Below are 13632 nucleotides of genomic sequence, written 5' to 3'. Positions count from 1 at the left end.
GGGGAGAAAATCAAAGGAATATCATTTTCCATCTCTGTTGAATTCTTAAACTACTCAGTCTCTGTCATACTCAGGCTACAGAATATTTCATGCCCCAAAACCTGAAAGATGAACATATTGGAGGTTTCTGGATTTACTTAATTTCTCTACCTCTTCATCACTGATTCTTTTTTTTAATTCAAAGTTAATGAATGAAAGAAAGAGTATGGGCCTGACTCTGATCTCTCTTATATAGTTAGTTGTACAACAGAAGTATCTCTTCCAGTCGTCATGGTGTTATGCAGGCAAAACTGGAAAAGTGTTCTGGTTTATAAAAAAGCTATTTTAATCCATTCTGATCTCTGGAGAATATTTTTCTGATGTATTGGCCACTGAATTTTCAAGACTTTAGGATGAATACCTCTGCCAGAGTTTCAAAAGATCTTATTTCCTATTGAAGCAGTAGAGTAAGTAGTTTCATTTTTCAAAAGAGCACCAACAACCACAATCTTTAGAAACTCTAGTGTTGATATCACCAGGTGTCACCACGGAATTTTTTTTTCTGTCCAGCACCATTACGAGTGCTGAGCACTTGAACACCAGGATCCTAAGTGCCCTTTTTGAGGCTTCCACTGTTCTTGTTTGATTAAAATGTGCCAATTTTGCAGTGTTAGATACTGTCACGTATGTATTTCATGTACATGAACCATACACTCTTCATCCATAGGGGTACAGTACTAATTTGGACAGACTCCCATTTGTTGATAGGAGTGAGGGGAAAAGAGCCGAGAGGTTTGTCAGTTTTAGAGTAGCAGAAATTATTTAGATACAAGCTATGCCTGTAGCGGGGATGATTTTTATTTTTTTTTATCTTGGGGAAAAATCTCTTTGAATAGTTTCAGTTTAATACTCCCTTTGAGAAAGATATAATCACTGTCCTTTGGTTTATTTGAAAGCTTTGTAGTACTCAAACACTCCATGCAGGAAATGTGCCTTCAAGGTAAGCATACATTTACTCCCTGAAGCTATTCCCACTTTCAGCCTTCTTTCTATTTCTCATTATGGTTTTGTTTCATTTCTGTACTGTGGTAAGACTTGAGGTATTGCAGGGAATTTTGCCTAGAAAAATAAACTTAAAACAGTCTTTGATCACAAGGGGTAAAGATGAACAACATCTCCGGGCAGCTGAGCTTATTTTAGTGAATGCCTCTTACATTTATTAACTATAGACACTCTGCTAGCAAAGGAAAATGGGCAAATTCAGCAGAGAAATACTGTAACTGACTGATGTTATTTTTGTCCTTCATTTTATTTAGACTCAAATTTAGTCATCCTATGAAGGAGACAGATTTTAGGTTCTTCGTTGTAGCAGTATCATAAGAAACATTGCAGAAATAATTTAGCTTTTCTGGTGGGTTGCTGGCTGACATATTTACTTGGCAGGACATCCGAGACCTGTCGGTCTACCTGTCCACATGACTTAGTAGCTGCTAAAACTCCCTCTTGATCATTCACCTCCCAGGATAGAGAGCAATTGCATGCAAAAGAGCATGAAAGCAAGAGGAAAAGGTGTACAAAGTTCAGCCTGGAGGTACTTACTCTCTTGCTTACATGAAATTCTCGGTAATTTCCTTGGCCCTTGAATGCACACAAACTAATCAAGCCCTTGACAGGTCACCTCTGTTCCAGAGGGTGAAAAATTCCTTTCAGTGACTCTTAGCAGCTTGTGTTTATAGCTGTATTCATCTCCAGAACTGGCCAGCACAAGAATTTGCAGCACACAGAGATCACTTATGGATGAAGTACTTACCCTCTTCTGCCACTAAAGTTAAATCTACATCATGAGTTGTCTGAGCTACGAAATTTTGGGTGATAACAGGCATAGCTGTTCCTGGCTTTCCTGTTTTGTTCAGCCACGCACCCACCCACAGATCCATCCATCCATCCATCCTCCCATCCGTCCTACCCTCCCTCCCTCTCTCTCTTATACTTGCAATTCGTTCTTTGCACTATTGACATTGATGGGTTTGATGATTATTTTGTAACATGTTCCTACCTTTTTGTTTTGTAAAATAAGAAAGTCTGTACACTGGCTAACTTTGTAGAAGTGGTTTATTTTTTTCTTTTTATTTTATCAGCTGAAATGGGATGTCATGTTTTGTTTGAACTATGGGAAAACTTAAATAAATGTTAAGATGAAACAGCATATCCACATTGTCACTGTGAAATTGAAGTTGTATGTGCTGTATATTCTGGTGAGTCAGAAGTCTTGAATTCAGAAGAGGAAAATGGAGTGTTTTGAATGCCACAAAGAAGGATATAAATTAGAAGTAATGGGACTATATACAGAAAAGATTATTTCATTTTATAATCCAGACTGAACGATAGACTGCAAAGGAAACGGAGCAGGCCTAGAGCTTGAGGCACATAACAGACGTGTGGAGCAGTGCTACCATAATATAGAAGAGGATCCAACATTTGATTAAGCCATCCTGAAAAAAAGCAATTGAGAATTGAAGCTTCTGCTCAGTGGGTCTCTCCTGTTCTCTGACCACTAAAGGCAGGAGTACATGCGAGGGCAGTGTCTTCCTGTGATCAGAGCATCTCTTTGCAAAGCAAGTGTAAGGATAGGGTCTAAACTATTTAGAGAGTCCTCTGCTATGATTCTCTGTGTTCTTTCAAACTTGAGTAAGCCATGTATCATTTCATACATCTTTCCGCTTCTCTCAGAGTCACTGAGACCAATTGCAGTCTGCTCTTTTTCTTAAAAGCACTCCCTGAATCAGACTGAAGAGCTGGGCAGTCTCATTGACCAAAGAAAATCAGCTACCCATCGTAAAGACTGCTCAAATTATTGCTCTGAGCGCAGCACATTCTCCATAGTATGCACCTCGAATACTGTGTTCAGTTTTGGGCCCCCCACTACAAGAGAGACATTGAGGTGCTGGAGCGTGTGCAGAGAAGGGCAACGAAGCTGGTGGAGGGTCTGGAGCAGAAGTCTTATGAGGAGTGGCTGAGGGAGCTGGGACTGTTTAGCCTGGAGAAAAGGAGGCTGAGGGGAGACCTCATCGCTCTCTACAACTGCCTGAAAGGAGGTTGTAGAGAGGTGGGGGTCGGTCTCTTCTCCCAGGTAACAAGTGATAGGACAAGAGGAAATGGCCTCAAGTTGCGCCAGGGGAGGTTTAGACTGGATATTAGGAAATTTTTCTTCACCGAGAGGGTTATCAAGCATTGGAACAGACTGCCCAGGGAAGTGGTTGAGTCGCCATCCCTGGAGGTATTTAAAGGACATTTGGATGAGGTACTTAGAGACATGGTGTAGTGGTGGTTTTTGGCAGTGTTAGGTTTATGGTTGGACTCGATGATCTTAAAGGTCTTTTCCAACCTATATGATTCTGATTCTGATTCTGTATACCTCAGTACAACCGACAGGAAGTCAATCATTTGGAAATGATACTATCAAATTGGGAGGGTAGGATTATATTAACCAAGATAGCTTGATAATATGCAAAATGGTTTTTAAAAGAGAGAGTTATAGAAAAAGCTGAAAGTTTGAAACCAGGGAGCTCAAGTTCTTTGGCAATAGTGCAGTCCTTCAAGACAAGCCAAAATAACTCCCTACAAGAGATGGAGAAGTCAGAGTGCCAGCGCAATGTGTACCCAAACTAAAGACATCACTGGAGTGAGATAGCACAATTTGGAGAGAAAAAACCCACCACAGTTTTCTCTCAGTGCTCTTAGTTGCCATGATTGTCCTTACCATCTAATCCAGATATGCTGTAAATTTATGAGTAGGACAAAAGCTGCTGAAGGTCAGCTGAGGTAAAGCAAAAGAAAGAGGAGCAGCCCGTTGTTTCAGCTTAGGTGCAGGTCTGTGTCACGGCAGATGTGTCCGAAACATGAAGCACGCCAGTCCCAGGAACAACTCCTCTCCTTTTGGTCACAGTATTGGACTCCTAACAGCCACTGCCATATATAAAAAAGTACTTGGAATAGTATTTTAAACGCCAGCTACGAAAGGTGTCTTTCCCAACCCTGAATAACGGGACAGCAAAGGCTGGTGGCGAGGGGTGAGCGTAGCCCTGCCTGCAGCTGCCCTGGGGTGCTACGCCAAGCGGCAGGCACATGCTGGGGCTCAGGGGGTGTGGGCGCACCGGCCCTTCCCTGCCTGGGGCCTCCTGCAGTCTCCCAGTTGCTACTGCCCCACGGGCTGTAGATAAACTTGCAACAATCAGCTTGGCCTAAAGAGCTTCTGAAGGAAAAGGGTGAATACAGGGTGAATACAGCTGAAAGTAATTTCCTACGGTGAGAGCCTCTTTTGTAAAGGTTTCCCTTATGCAGAACAGAAAAGGAGAGCTCTACTCCTCTGTGTGGAAGCAAAGAAATTTGTTAGGGCATGGTCAGTTCAGCAATTTTGTTAATACAGAGAGTACTTGGATTAAAAGGGAATGAAATGGGAAAACCTCATGTCAGTGCACAGATGCAGGCAGAACTGTAGCGGAGTTCTGGCTTCTGGTCAAGAGAAACAAAAGCAAAATTGCAGACAGTTTTCAACTAAGAGATTAACAGAGTTCAACCACTATAGCATCCTCTGCCCCCACCTCCCTTTGATCAAAATCTTGCTTAAATTGCCCTGCATCAGTCAGCAGGCTTTTTTTTTTCCCCCAAGCTGTTATAGGTACCCTTTGCCCAGGAGGAAGAAATGTCCCTGGCAGTCGGGAAGTGACAGTTGGTGCGAGAGGAACAACCAGGGGAGTGCGGGTGGCAAAATAGGATACACTGAAGTTACAATCTCAGCAGAGAAAAATGTGTGCTAATACCTCATGAAGTCCTGTGACAAGTCAGGAACTACGCAAAAAATGTGACTTGGGGAGTCCCAGTCTACAAACACTGGCCCTGGGAACAAAGGGAAAAATAGTAAAATAATTAATATTATGAAAGATTGGAAGGTTTGTGAACAAATAGAATTGGATTTGACAACAATAAGGTGTTTAGCTGTGTGTTCACGCTCCCTAGGTTCGCAGGAGCTAAGGGACTGTTGCTTTCTAGTGGTCACTGCAAGCTGCCAGGTTTTTGCCTGGAGTACTGATACTGACCCACTGCATCGAGCAGACTCAATGAAACACAAGTCTCACTGGTTTTCAGGACTGCGAAGCCCATGCAGAATGTGACCCGTCGTTGATGTACTGAAAACCAGTTAGATCTCAAAAGTGGGTGTAAGAGCTGACTACCTCAATTGATTCCATGTTTAGCTGAGAAAAGGCTAACAGACACATTAATTTTTCAGTGGTGTTGACTGCACCTTTCACCCAAGTAGTCCTTACCCGTCTGCACAGTCATGCACAGAATCAGTTTAAATTTACGTCCATAAAGCACTTTAAATATCTCCAACAGAAAATGCTGTTAGAGGATAACTTTTAACTACTGTCTATTAAAAAATGAAAGCATATGTGTGTGTTGTACAGACATGCACATATGCCTATACAGTTAAGCACTGTATGATGGAAAGAACAGTAGTTTGACCTTTTTATTTTCTGTCCCTCTTTAAAAGACAAACACCCCCCACCGCCCCGAGGTACACCAGGGGGGCTAAGTCCAAGTCCGGGCAGCCAAGCCCGCTACTCCCATCTGGTAAACCCCCACGCGGCTGCTGCCTCATTCTGGAAGTACCAAAATTCCCAGGAGCTCTCATAAATTTGCATGAAAGATGTCTACATACACTTACTGTTCCCGTGCGTGCCTCAAACTACCATAGTCCTAGACGGTTTTCAAGCCACGTGTTCTCCTACCTTCCCTCTCTCGAGGATTCCAATCTGCTGCCGTGCTCAGAATGAGCATTGTGTGCTATAAACCTGCTCAGTGGTCAGAGCACTACACTCAGGTAAGCGAAGGGGTTTGGGCTCCCTTTCTCCTCTTTGTTTGAGGCTACCTAGAGGGCCGGGACAGAGGTGGAGACAGTTCAAGACTGAAAAGAGGGACTGAAGACTTCAAGGGTTTAGAGTACTGAGCAGGTTTGTCAATCCTTGACGGCAGTTTCTGAAATGCGGTCGAGTAAATTATGGAAATAGTCCTTGGAGCAGGAACTGGACACCAGACCTGCCCTCTCCCTCCAGACAAATACCTTTCTCTGCTGAGCTCACTGAACACTGAAGACCTGCTGCCCAGTGAGAGTACTTTATAGCATAAGGAATAGCACCATTTGAGGATAGTGCCTTACCTGTTCGCTGAGGTGCTATGGAAATAGAAGTGTTTAAATACATCCTTGTGCTGTATTTTCTAAGAAGTAATTTGTTATAAAAAGTCTCCTTCCTGAAGCAAAATGATCCATCTGTATTAGATCCTGGCAAGAACATAACTACTTGCCTTTGAAATAAATCCCTTACAGTTTTCCTTCCCAGCACCCACAAAAAGCACACGAAAATCAGTTTCAGTCTGTCCTGAAGTAATTTCTTACCTAATTTTTAGGCTTAAGGAAAAGATGTACTAGTTACTCATTTTCAGCTTACGTTAATCATTTAACATTTACCATGCATTAGGAACCTGCTTTTATAGAAATTACAGCCAACAGTCATTGCTCTCAATGAGAGTGCTACTGGACGATTTTAGCACAAAGAGAGAAATTTTGAAAACTTACTTCTCTGATTTGTTTTCTGCTGGAGATACTGTACTGGCATAGGAGTTCTGCCTCCCTCTTGTGGCTACATCTTTACTTTCAACTTGGAAAAGAAACATTTACAGTGCAGCCACAATCAGAGTCCAAGATAGCTACCTTCCTGATATAAGCCTCCTCCTCAAGTTTGCTAGAAAAGCCCCATTACGTTGGGAATCTCCCATACAAAAATTCTCTACCTAAGGGAGAGATTATTTTTCACATTCATGTGGGAACAACTGAATATGTTCGATAAAATCAGTGGTAATTCATGCTGGTTACATTTTGTAATTGACTGTGAATGTTCAGATTAAAGTCAGCCAAATGTATGAGCTCCACCTAGGAGTTATTAAGGTACATTCCAGGTGATGTGACATTTTCAAGTAGTGCTGGAAAGTCTAGGCAATTAACTTTGGAGTCAACTGCTTTGACACCACAAACCTGCAAAAACTCATAGCCTATACGTTTTAGGGTATCACTTTGTCCTTTCCTATTGCCTTCCATTTAAAAATCACATTGTCCTTTTCAAACATTAAGAAATTAAGCTATCTGAAGAGCTAACTGAAATAAAAGACTGTACCTCTCAGATGATAAGAAAGCTAAAATAGCATTAAATTGCTGCCTTGGAATGATAGAGCCCCAGCTGAATGCAGATCTAATGTCCCTCCATTGTTTCCCTAACCCAGAAGAACATCTTCTCCCTTCAAGGTTCTTAGCAGACTTACAGCATTTGTAGAGTGATTTACCTTGAATGTCTCTGCTCTGTGCCCTTGTATTCTTAATTTCTTAGCAATTTACACTGATATCAATACAGCACATTGCCTGCCGCTACATTCAGAAAGACATCTGAATTGTCTCTTGAAAGCCATCGCTGGAAATTGGGCAGGAGGGATCTGGAAATTTATAGCAGAGGTCTACAGTAATGGAAGAAAATAAGCTGCACAGCTTAAATGCTACGGCTGGTCTTTTTGCTTTTTAGGCCTAAAAGAAAGTGACTCTCTAGTTCTACACCGCTGTTACTTGGTTGCATCCTCCAGCTTCATCTCCAATTTCAGCTGGCTTTGGCAGCAGGGCGAGGGACTTGCTTTGGCCACTCATACATGTATGTAACTGTCCGGGTGATGTGGATAGAGATATTATCGCTTTGGCTTTGAAGGTACTCTCATCTGCTTCAGGTTAGACCGATACCCATCAGCACCTCCTTGGCAGCTGGCCAGTGAAAACATGCACGGGAGCTGAGCCCAGCCCCGTGCAGGCTCTGCCAGGGGCTGGCTGCAGCAACAGCTAGAACTTCTTGGGAAAAATCATCCCTGGTGCCTACAGACCACATCCAATAAAGGCAGTGTTGGGCCCTCACCCTACAACCATCTGCAACCCTGCATCTGCATCTGGCCAGATGGGTCAGAGCGTGGATCAGTCCTTCCAGCACAAATGCAGCTGTCTGAAAACTCTATAAACTGCAAGTGCTGGTTTCTGCTCATCATGTGCTCTGCCCGTACCATAAAACAGGGTGCAAGGAAAATCGCAGGTATAGCGGGTGCGAGGGGACGCCTCACTAGAAATGTTTTCTTTCAACAGACACAGACGTGCTGACTACTAATCTGCCTAGAGTCAGTCTGTGGGAGAAATGAGATGGCCGGTGACAGTAGGTCATATTGCAAAGCTAGGAAGATTTGTAGTGGAAGATGATGCTTAACATGGAAAAACGATCTTTCATCTAAAGCAGCAAGGCAGGGAGTAGGAACAAGCAGCTGAGGGAAAATGTGAGCTCCGGTCTGTAAGCGCAGCTTCACATTTTTTTACATGTTTGCAGCTGTCAAAATCTTCGTGTGCCCACAACTCAGTTTACACCTCATTTAGCATGAAGACTCGAGCGGAGAGGAGCTCTGGAAACAGGTCACAGGTTAGAAATGGCAATAATGCCTACAGTCCTATAGCTCCATTACAGGATGAGTTGGGCTGAGCTCATTCCCACCGTCTTCCTTTCTCTCAAAGCCAGGGACTCCGACCGCCCAGCAGTTCTCACACTAGTACAGCTTTGCCAGTTAGATGATCAGCCTCAGCATGGGACCTGCACATTAACTGCTCAAAAGCCATAGATAGGTTGGCCACAACTGAGTTCACGTTCACTGTTCCTCACTAGGAAGGCTGAACACAGCCAAAACTGGAGTTGTTTCCTGCAAATTCCACCCAGCCCTGTGAAAAACAACCCTACGACTCATCTAGGGAAGACAAAAAAAAGAAGCAAAGATTCATCTTGTCTGCCTGGTGCCTCTCATGCTGGGTCCCAGAGGGGACATATGATCACCTCTGAATAGGCTGTAAAGTGTAGGGCACACCCATGGTTTTTCCATGAAAGCTGTAGCCTCTTTGCCCTTTTTAAAGCAGCTCTATGCGATCCTCAGCAAGTCAGAAGCTTGCATGGTTTGCAAGGCCACTCACTTGGGCGCAGAGGAACGGACATACTAAGGTGGGAGGCAGTGAGCATCCGAGGTGGAGCAAACCTGCCTCGCACAAAAGCATTTTTAGTTTACGGATACGTGAATGTCTGGCCGCGGGACAAACTCCTGGGTGAAATACACCGCAGCACATCCCTGCTTGGCGGCGGCTGCCTGCGTGCGGTCCCCCGCCCTGCCAGCTGCGTGAGGGAAGCCGAGGCTACACAAACACGCACACGCTCCCAAAGGAATCACAGGGTTATCACGCACACAGACCAGCACCATGCCATAGTTACATGCTGCATATTTGTATTCTGGCACACTCTACGGTGGTTACTTTATCCTAAGTCACCACGTGGCGCCTGAGGTATGTAAGGCTTGCGAAGCCACGCTATAGATCGCTCTGTGCAAATTTTTCTCTATGAGTATTTCACTCTCCGATGCCTGTATAAATCAGGAATAACTTTGCTGAAGTGAATTCAGTTTTGCTGTGGACCTTTGCACATCATAGCCGCTGGCTGGAATATTCGGCAGTAATCAGTAAAAACATTTATCAGCATGCCAGGTAAAGCTTTGCTTTAGATCCCTAATGTAGGACATTGCATGTAGAGAGAATCCAATTGGTATTTTAAGTGCAGATTTTTTGTTACCTGACTTCTTTGTTGCTTGGCTTCATGGATCAGAGCCAGCAATGGTTTGGCTGTTGTCAGAACCTCATCACAGTTGAGTAGCTGTGATTCATAACAGTCGCAGTCCAAGTGATTAATGTTACTACTTAAAAAGCACTTAAGCAAGGTAGTACTGACAGAATGTGTAACTTGAAGGTACTCCTTTAGCTCACGCCCTCGCAGAGAAGCTCTAGCCTTCAGAATTTTAGGGGCTTTTTTTAGCTATTTAAGAATCAGTACTCTGTATTCAAATTATGATTCAGTCAGTCTGTAGAGACCTAAGCATTAGGCCAAACATGTAACACATGCAAAAAGTAAAGGGGTGGTCTCTGCCCTAAGACCAGTAATCTTCCTACTACAAGCATTATAGCTTGCTTACAGCAAGCGGGGTGTGCATTTTAGTAATGGTCAATTCTTCTTCAATAAAAGGAAGCCTGGAGACTTCTCTACATGACAAAGCATTTGGCAACAATGTTGTTTTGAAGCATTTCCTCCTCTGGTCACTTATTTCTACTCCTGTCAACTCTTTCAGTCGCACTAACACATCTTTTGTGGGGCTGCCCTATGAACCAGATCAGGAAACTGATCCAGGTTAAAAATTAGCCAGCACAGGAAAAAAAAAAATAAAGATGGCACAGCAAGGAACTGGCACAACTGCAGAAGCAGAGCGTGGTGGCACAGGGACGGAACGAGCACACAGTGGTACGGGAAGGAAGTATGAATGCCTGAAATCCTCATTATCACTGAATGCTTGGGGGTCGTGGGAACGACGGGGTCAGTGTCTCAATTAAGTTTTGCCTTTACGAACTAAGCGTAGTTTTGTCAACCAGAGACATGAAAGAAGCAATCTCTGATCCATGAATCTATGATGGCAGAAACCTCTGCTAAGGTGCAAATAAATGCAGCACATGGCAACAGCCTCCTCCAGCTGTAACGGATCATTTACTAGAAACAGCTGTTACAAAGACCATGGTGCAGCTGCATGAAGTGATTTTTTGAGGGAAGGACTGAGAGAGGCTAAGGAAAGGCAATTCCCTAAGCAGAGGAGGCACAAGTGGTCCTAGAAAAGGCATAGTTTTGCAAAATCTGACATGGAGTTTGTGTATGAAACAGAGAGAGAACTGTGATTCTGCTAGAGGAGAAATCATAGCCTTGGGAGGAGAGGGTCTAGCAGTTAGTGGCAGCTTTAGAAGAAAGTCTTCTGATGGGTGTCCAGGCCTCTGGGTTTTGTGGTGGTGTTCCTCAGTCTTCAAAGGCCTGAGAGGTCTGTTGGAAATATATGGGGACAGAAGGAGTTACAGTAACGAAAAAACTATAGTAGCTGGTCACCTGCTAACGTCTTCTGTGAAGATGCAACTTACATATTTTGTTTGGAGGAGGGAAGATAGCTTTCTAATGTTGGTAGCTATCTGGCTTTGACTGTATAACTAAGTGCATAGTTCTATTCTCCTGTTTAGACATGCCCTAATGTGAAAGGTGTATATATAAGTTGTTTTCAAAAAACTATATGTATTCTAGCAGTAAACAGGCTTAGTCTATATCAAGGAAAAATTCTTTGTGCTTCCTACTTTGCTTGAGTAAGCACTTGGTAAGAGCAGGGCAAGCCTGAGACTCTAAACGTCTAATGAAATAGAAGCGTAACATGTAGCAAGCTTCTCTGAAGGCCTTGCCTGCTCTAGCACTTCAAGCTGAGAATTTGCTGAAACATTAATGTCTGTCCTCTGGAAGGTCACTAGAGACAAACCACACTGCTCTAGGATGACAAGGTTTGGTTCTCTGTGGGCTGTGAGGAGGGCAGTTGAATTGTGCATATGTTAGACCCTTAAAACCGGTGTTAGCGTGCTTTGGTAAAGTGTATATCAAACTCTAGATGTGAAAGTAAATCTGTCGAGAAAAACAGAGATGCCTTGGAATAAGGGTGATGGGAGTTATTTCATTCCGTTTCTGCCTTGCTTAAAAATTTTTTTGGGGAAATCTAGTGCTGAAGGCAAGAGGGATATGTTTACTGGCTTCTGTTTCCAGCTACTAGATCATGGCGAGCAGGCTGTTAGAAGGAAAATGTCACTATATATATATATATTTTAATATCTTTTAATTAAAGAATGTTTATACAATACCTGAACACTGTCTGAAACTAGTATCACATAAGCTCCATTATGTGTCAGCATCTATTCTGATCCTTGAGGGCTGGTTGCATCCAGAAAAGCTTCAGTATGATGTGTCTGTTGTTAACTTCTGCCTGTGCCCAAAGTTTTGGATTGCAGCTTGGGCCACTTACTATTTTTTTTGAGCTCTGTAGGGACACTTAAAAAACAAACAAACAAAATTTTCTCAAATTTTATTTAAGGTTATATTCTCTCTTTGGTAAAGTTTGTGGAAGCAGCGAGAGCGAATTAAACATAGAGGTGAACATAAGCTCTAAACTCACAATGTGTCAGCGTAACTTCAAGCAGCTTTTTCCCGTTAACATTTTCTAGACTGACTTGGTTCTGTGTATGCTCCTGTTTTATCCTTTTAACACATGCTGTTGCAATTTGAAGTTAAATGTGTATCTCCTCATTCCTCTGGAAAACTGTCATTTCAGAGATTGGGGCAGAAAGTTTACTTCCTTGACTAATAATAATACTATGTCGCCAAAGCCTTCTGAAAAGTGTTCAATGGCTTAGCTTCTTTTTAAGGAAAGAGCATAATACACTGGCTGAATATTGTATGTTGTCTTCATGCCCACAGTGGGAGACTTTGCCAGCACAACTACAATAGCAGACTGGTGATGTAGACAAGACTTATGATGACAGCTCTGGAGGGCATGCTGACGGTAAGCCTCATTGTTACCTATGTTAAGGTTTGCACTCCTGTAATATAGTTAAGACCAATTTTTGTTTTCCTTACTTAACTGCCCCCCAGGGGGAAGGGTAACCCGTCGACATTTATCACACTTAATAAGCTTTTCTGTTATTTCAAGAACTAAGAAATTATAAACCACTGTGTCAGTAACACCTCATACTAGGCACTCTGTGCTTTGCTGTATGATCAGAAATGTTTTCAAAGAAAACTGAGGGCACGCTGATACTGATTGGTTACCGATTTCTCCAGGTGTAGGAGGTCAGGCGTACTCATGGTCTGCTCTTGGGAGACAGAAGAGTAGCTTCAGATTATTATTATTTTTACCATTTTCAGATGAACTAAAATACTCCATTTAAAAATCTCACAAACAAATAAAAACTGAAGATCACAAATTTAATGTGTTTTGACTTAGCATCAAGATTTAGTGGTTCTTATTTTCAACCGAATCGCTAGCTGGTGGCTTTCAGTGGCAAGCACAGGTATTTAGCACCTTTGAGTTTCTAGATCAAGTGTATCCCATCCCTCCCCCTGTTAGCAAATACTTATACGTCAGTTATCCCTTTGCAGAATATCTTCTTGAAAGATATGCTGTGAAGAACAATGCATTAGTACTTGCCAAGAGCTTTAGAATGGAAGTGCAATCAACCCAAAAATCATACTGAAAAAAATTTATTCCCCCCCCCCCCCCCCCCCCAGTTCAAAAATCTCTCTTCTAAAAGATGTAGCATGCTCTGATGGACCACAAAGGAGATGAACTAAAAACATCTCCATATCCCAGACCCTTTATATTAACTTATCAAGCTACTGTTGCAGTAGTAAGTCACTTTCCCTGCTGAGAAGAAGCAAGGGATGCTTCTGGTACTAACAGGACAGAATCATCCAGGGCACTCGATGTAGACTGTGTGCCTCGAGTTCAAAGTGTTGGCTATAAAAGACAATTTGTTTGTCTTTGTCTCAAACATTTGGTAGAAAAATAAAGATGATTGTGCCTAGGATTGTGGGCACTTTTTTATTTTCTCCTCTAGCACACCAAGGAACAGCTTTTGATCTTGTG

This window comes from Mycteria americana, chromosome 5 (assembly GCF_035582795.1).
Source record: "Mycteria americana isolate JAX WOST 10 ecotype Jacksonville Zoo and Gardens chromosome 5, USCA_MyAme_1.0, whole genome shotgun sequence".
NCBI classification, from domain to species: Eukaryota; Metazoa; Chordata; class Aves; order Ciconiiformes; family Ciconiidae; genus Mycteria; species Mycteria americana.
Note: the sequence above shows the minus strand (reverse complement) of the source record.